This window comes from Arachis duranensis, chromosome 4, assembly GCF_000817695.3.
Source record: "Arachis duranensis cultivar V14167 chromosome 4, aradu.V14167.gnm2.J7QH, whole genome shotgun sequence".
Taxonomy (NCBI): domain Eukaryota; kingdom Viridiplantae; phylum Streptophyta; class Magnoliopsida; order Fabales; family Fabaceae; genus Arachis; species Arachis duranensis.
Window position 1 is genome coordinate 15,491,549 of NC_029775.3, and position 6,569 is coordinate 15,498,117.

The 6,569-nt window shown below is 40.4% G+C and overlaps 1 non-coding gene across 1 annotated transcript; it reads left to right on the forward strand.

Moving 5' to 3' along the window:
• The first annotated feature begins 6,124 nt into the window (after window positions 1–6,124).
• On the forward strand, window positions 6,125–6,228 carry LOC127746897 (small nucleolar RNA R71). The gene has a single exon (XR_008008709.1). It is a non-coding gene; the product is annotated as a small nucleolar RNA R71 (small nucleolar RNA).
• Window positions 6,229–6,569: the final 341 nt, after the last annotated feature.

Below are 6,569 nucleotides of genomic sequence, written 5' to 3' on the forward strand. Positions count from 1 at the left end.
TCATCACGCCCAACAATCGCGAGTTTGAAGCTCGTCACAGTCATTCAATCCCTAAATCCTACTCGGAATACCACAGACAAGATTTAGACTTTCCAGATTCTCATGAATGCCGCCATCAATCTAGCTTATACCACGAAGATTCTGATTAAGGAATCCAAGAGATATGCGCCCAGTCTAAAGTAGAACGGAAGTGGTTGTTAGTCACGCGTTCATAGGTGAGAATGATGATGAGTGTCACGGATCATCACATTCATCATTGTTGAAGTGCAACGAATATCTTAGTGCAGGAATAGCTGAATTGAATAGAAAATAGTAGTAATTGCATTAAAACTTGAGGTACAGCAGAGCTCCACACCCTTAATCTATGGTGTGTAGAAACTCCACCGTTGAAAATACATAAGTGATGAAGGTTCAGGCATGGCCGAATGGCCAGCCCCCATGAACGTGATCAAAGGATCATAAGGTAATCCAAAAATAATCCAAAGATGTCTAATACAATAGTAAAATGTCCTATTTATACTAGACTAGCTACTAGGGTTTACAGAAGTAAGTAATTGATGCAGAAATCCACTTCCAGGGCCCACTTGGTGTGTGTTTGGGCTGAGCTTGAACTTTACATAAGCTGAGACTTCTTTTGGAGTTGAACACCAAGTAGTAACGTGTTTTTGGCGTTCAACTCTGGTTCGTGACGTGTTTCTGGCGTTTGACTCCAGAATGCAGCATGGAACTGGCGTTGAGCGCCAGTTTACGTCATCTAATCACGAATAAAGTATAGACTATTATATATTTATGGAAAGCTATGGATGTCTACTTTCCAACGCTGTTAAGAGCGCACCATTTAGAGTTCTGTGGCTCCATAAAATCAATTTCGAGTGTAGGGAGGTCAGATTCCAACAACATCAGTAGTCCTTTGTCAGCCTCCTTATCAGAGTTTTGCTCAGGTCCCTCAATTTCAGCCAGAAATTACCTGAAATCACAAAAAAACACACAAACTCATAGTAAAGTCTAGAAATGTGAATTTAGCATAAAAACTAATGAAAACATCCCTAAAAGTAGCTTGAACTTACTAAAAACTATCTAAAAACAATGCCAAAAAGTGTATAAATTATCCGCTCATCACAACACCAAACTTAAATTGTTGCTTGTCCCCAAGCAACTGAAAATCAATTAGGATAAAAAGAAGAGAATATACTATAAATTCCAAAATATCAATGAATATTAATTCTAATTAGATGAGCAGGACTTGTAGCTTTTTGCTTCTGAACAGTTTTGGCATCTCACTTTCTCCTTTGAAGTTTTGAATGATTGGCATCTATAGGAACTTAGAATTTCAGATAGTGTTATTGATTCTCCTAGTTAAGTTTGTTGATTCTTGAACACAGCTACTTTTATGAGTCTTGGCCGTGGCCCTAAGCACTTTGTTTTTCAGTATTACCACCAGATACATAAATGCCACAAACACAAAGCTGGGTGAACCTTTTCAGATTGTGACTCAGCTTTGCTAAAGTCCTCAGTTAGAGGTGTCTAGAGTTCTTAAGCACACTCTTTTTGCTTTGGATCACGACTTTAACCACTCAGTCTCAAGCTTTTCACTTGGACCTGCATGCCACAAGCACATGGTTAGAGACAACTTGATTTAGCCGCTTAGGCCTGGATTTTATTTCCTTGGGCCTCCTATCCATTGATGCTCAAAGCCTTGGATCCTTTTTACCCTTGCCTTTTGGTTTTAAGGGCTATTGGCTTTTTCTGCTTGTTTTTTCTTTTTCTTTCTAAAATATTTTTTTCGCCTTTTTTTTCACAAGCTTTTGCTTTTTCACTGCTTTTTCTTGCTTCAAGAATCAATTTCATGATTTTTCAGATTATCAATAGCATTTCTCTTTGTTCATCATTCTTTCAAGAGCCAACAATTTTAACATTCATAAACAACAAGATCAAAAATATGCATTGTTCAAGCATTCATTCAGAAAACAAAAAGTATTGTCACCACATCAATATAATTAAACTAAATTCAAGGATAATTTCGAAATTCATGTACTTCTTGTTCTTTTGAATTAGAAACATTTTTTTTATTTAAGAGAGGTGAAGGATTTATGGAATTATTCATAGCCTTAAGACATAGTTACTAAATACTAATGATCATGTACCAAAGACACAAACATAGATGACATAATAAGCATAAAAACCAAAAAACAGAAAAATAAGAACAAGGAATGAATCCACCTTAGTGATGGTGACACTTTCTTCTTGAAGAACCAATGATGTCCTTGAGTTCTTCTATGTCTCTTCCTTGCCTTTGTTGCTCCTCCCTCATTACTCTTTGATCTTCTCTAATTTCATGCAGAATGATGGAGTGCTCTTGATGTTCCACCCTTAATTGATCCATATTGTAACTCAAATCTTTTAGAGAAGTGTTGAGTTGTTCCCAATAGTTGTTGGGAGGAAAGTGCATCCCTTGAGGCATCTCCGGGATTTCTTGGTGATAAGCTTCCTCATGCGTCTCTTGGGTTCCATGAGTGGGCTCTCTTGTTTGCTCCATCTTTTTCTTAGTGATGGGCTTGTCCTCCTCAATGGGGATGTCTCCTTCTATGATGACTCCAGCTGAATAACATAGATGGCAAATAAGATGAGGAAAAGCTAGCCTTGCCAAGGTAGAGGGCTTTTTCGCTATTTTGTAGAATTCAAGGGAGATGACTTCATGAACTTCTACTTCCTCTCCATTCATGATGCTATGAATCATGATGGCCCGATCCACAGTAACTTCAGATCGGTTGCTAGTGGGGATGATGGAGCGTTAGATGAACTCCAACCATCCTCTAGCCACAGGCTTGAGGTCCAGTCTTCTTAATTGAACTGGCTTGCCTTTGGAGTCTCTTTTCCATTGAGCTCCTTCCACACATATGGCCATAAGGACTTGGTCCAACCTTTGATCAAAGTTGACCCTTCTAGTGTAGGGGCGTGCATTTTCTTGCATTGTAGGCAAGTTGAATGCCAACCTCACATTTTCCGGACTAAAATCTAAGTATTTCCCCCGAACCATTGTAAGATAGTTCTTTGGATTCGGGTTCATACTTTGATCATGGTTCCTAGTGATCCATGCATTGGCATAGAACTCTTGAACCATCAAGATTCCGACTTGTTGAATGGGGTTGGTCAGAACTTCCCAACTTCTTCTTTGGATCTCATGTCAGATCTCCGGAAACTCATTTTTCTTGAGCTTGAAAGGGACCTCAGGGATCACCTTCTTCTTAGCCACAACATCATAGAAGTGGTCTTGATAGGCTTTGGAGATGAATGTCTCCATCTCTCATGACTCAGAGGTAGAAGCTTTTGTCTTCCATTTCCCTTTGCTAGAGGTTTCTCCGGCCTTAGGTGCCATTAATGGTTATGGAAAAACAAAAAGTTATGCTTTTACCAGACCAAACTTAAAATATTGCTCGCCCTCGAGCAAGAGAAGAAAGAATAGATGAAGAAGAAGAAGATATGGAGGAGATGAAGAGAAGGTTGTGTTTCGGCCAAGGTGGAGAAGAGAGGGTTGTGTTGTGTGAAAATGAAGAAGAATGGAGGGGTATTTATAGTGGGGGGAGAGGGGTTAAGGTTCGGCCATATTGGGTGGGTTGGGTGGGAAAGTGATTTTGAATTTTGAAGGTAGGTGAGGTTTATGGGGAAGGGTGGATGGATGTGAGTGGTGAAGGTGGGTAATTGGGAAGAGAGATTGAGGTTATTGGTGAAGGATTTTTGGGGGAGAGTGTTTATAGGGAAGAGAGGATGAATGTGAAGAAGAGGAGAGAGGATGAGTTGAGGTAGGTGGGGATCCTGTGGGGTCCACAGATCCTGAGATGATCCTGTGGGGTCCACAGATCCTGAGGTGTCAAGGATTTATATCCCTGCACCAATTAGGCATGTAAAACTCCTTTGCATACAATTCTGGCATTTAAACGCCGAAGTGATGCTTATGTTGGGCGTTCAACGCCCAACTGCAGCATGTTTCTGGCGTTGAACGCCAGTTCCATGCTTGTTTCTGGCGTTCAGTGCCAGCTCTCCTCAGGGTGTATTTCTGGCGTTCAAACGCCAGGATGCTGCTTGTTTCTGGCGTTCAACGCCAGATCCATGCTCTGTTCTGGCGTTGAATGCCAGCCAGATGCTCTTTACTGGCGTTTGAATGCCAGTAAGTCCTTCCTCCAGGGTGTGATTTTTCTTCTGCTATTTTTTATTCTGTTTTTAATTTTAGTATTTTTTTGTGACTCCACATGATCATGGACCTAATAAAACATAAAAGAACAATGAAAATAAAATAAAATTAGATAAATAAAAATTGGTTTACCTCCCAATAAGCGCTTCTTTAATGTCAATAGCTTGACAGTGGGCTCTTATGGAGCCTCACAGGTGATCAGGTCAATGTTGTAGACTCCAACATCAAACTTAGAGTTTGGATGTGGGGATTCAACACCAAACTTAGAGTTTGGTTGTGGCCTCTCAACACCAAACTTAGAGTTTGATTGTGGGGGCTTTGTTTGACTATGTACTGAGAGAAGCTTTTCATGCTTCCTCTCCATTGTTAAAGAAGAAGATCCTTGAGCCTTAAACACAAGGTAGTCCTCATTCAATTGAAGGACTAATTTACCTCTGTTAACATCTATCACAGCTCCTGCTGTGGCTAGGAAAGGTCTTCCAAGGATGATGCATTCATCCTCCTCCTTCCTAGTGTCTAAGATTATGAAATCAGCAGGATGTAAAGGCCTTCAACCTTTACCAACACGTCCTCTACCAATCCATACCCTTTACCAACACGTTCTCTACCAATCCATAAGCTTGTCTTACTGACTTGTCTACCAATTGTAATGAAAATATGGCAGGTTGTACCTCAATGATCCCCAGCTTCTGCATTACAGAGAGTGGCATAAGATTTATGCTTGACCCCAGGTCACACAGAGCCTTTTCAAAGGTCATGGTGCCTATGGTACAGGGTATTAAGAATTTGCCAAGATCTTGTCTCTTTTGAGGCAAAGTTTGCTGAATCCATGTATCTAATTCATTAATGAGCAAGGGAGGTTCACCTTCCCAAGTCTCATTACCAAACAACTTGGCATTCAGCTTCATAATAGCTCCTAGATATTGAGCAACTTACTCTCCAGTTACAGCAACTTGCTCTCCAGTTACATCTTCATCCTCTTCAGAGGAAGAATAGTCTTCAGAGCTCATGAATGGCAGAAGGAGGTTTAATGGGATCTCTATGGTCTTTATATGAGCCTCAGATTCCCTTGGATCCTCAATAGGGAACTCCTTCTTGCTTGAGAGACGTCCCATGAGGTATTCCTCATTGGGATTCACGTCCTCTTCTTCCTCTCTAGGTTCGGCTATGTTGATTATATCAATGGCCTTGTACTCTCTTTTTGGATTCTCTTCAGTATTGCTTGGGAGAGTACTAGGAGGAGTTTCAGTGATTTTCTTACTCAGCTGGCCCACTTGTGCCTCCAGATTTCTGATGGAGGACCTTATTTCACTCATGAAACTTAAAGTGGCCTTAGACAGATCAGAGACTAAATTTGCTAAGTTAGAGGTACTTTGTTCATAATTCTCAGTTTGTTGCTGAGAAGATGATGGATAAGGCTTGATATTGCTGAGCCTATTTCTTCCACCATTATTAAAGCCTTGTTGAGGCTTTTGTTGATCCTTCCATAAGAAATTTGGATGATTTCTCCATGATGAATTATAGGTGTTTCCATAAGGTTCACCCATGTAATTTACCTCTGCCATTGCAGGGTTCTCAGGATCATAAGCTTCTTCTTCAGAAGATGCCTTTTTAGTGCTGTTAGATGCATTTTGCCATCCATTCAGACTTTGAAAAATCATGTTGACTTGCTGAGTCAACATTTTGTTCTGAGCCAATATGGCATTCAGAGCATCAATTTCAAGAACTCCCTTCCTTTGAGGCGTCCCATTATTCACGGAATTCCTCTCAGAAGTGTACATGAACTGGTTATTTGTAACCATGTCAATAAGTTCTTGAGCCTCTGCAAGCGTTTTCTTTAGGTGAATGGATCCACCTGCAGAATGGTCCAATGACATCTTAGAGAACTCAGATAGACCATAATAGAATATATCTATCATGGTCCATTCTGCAAACATGTCAGAAGGACATCTTTTGGTCATCTGCTTGTATCTTTTCCAAGCTTCATAGAGGGATTCACCATCTTTTTGTTTGAAGGTCTGAACATCCACTCTAAGCTTGCTTAGATTTTGAGGAGGAAAGAATTTAGCCAAGAAGGTCGTGACCAGCTTATCCCAGGAGTCCAGGCTATCTTTAGGTTGAGAGTCCAACCATGCTCTAGCTCTGTCTCTTACAGCAAAAAGAAAAAGCATGAGCCTGTAGACTTCAGGATCTACTCCATTAGTCTTAATAGTCTCATAGATCTGCAAGAACTGGTAGGGATCTTCTGATGGAAGTCCGTGAAACTTGCAGTTCTGTTGCATTAGAGTAACTAATTGAGGTTTTAGCTCAAAATTGTTTGCTCCAATGGCAGGAATTGAGATGCTTCTTCCATCAAACTTGGAAGTAGGTGCAGTATAAT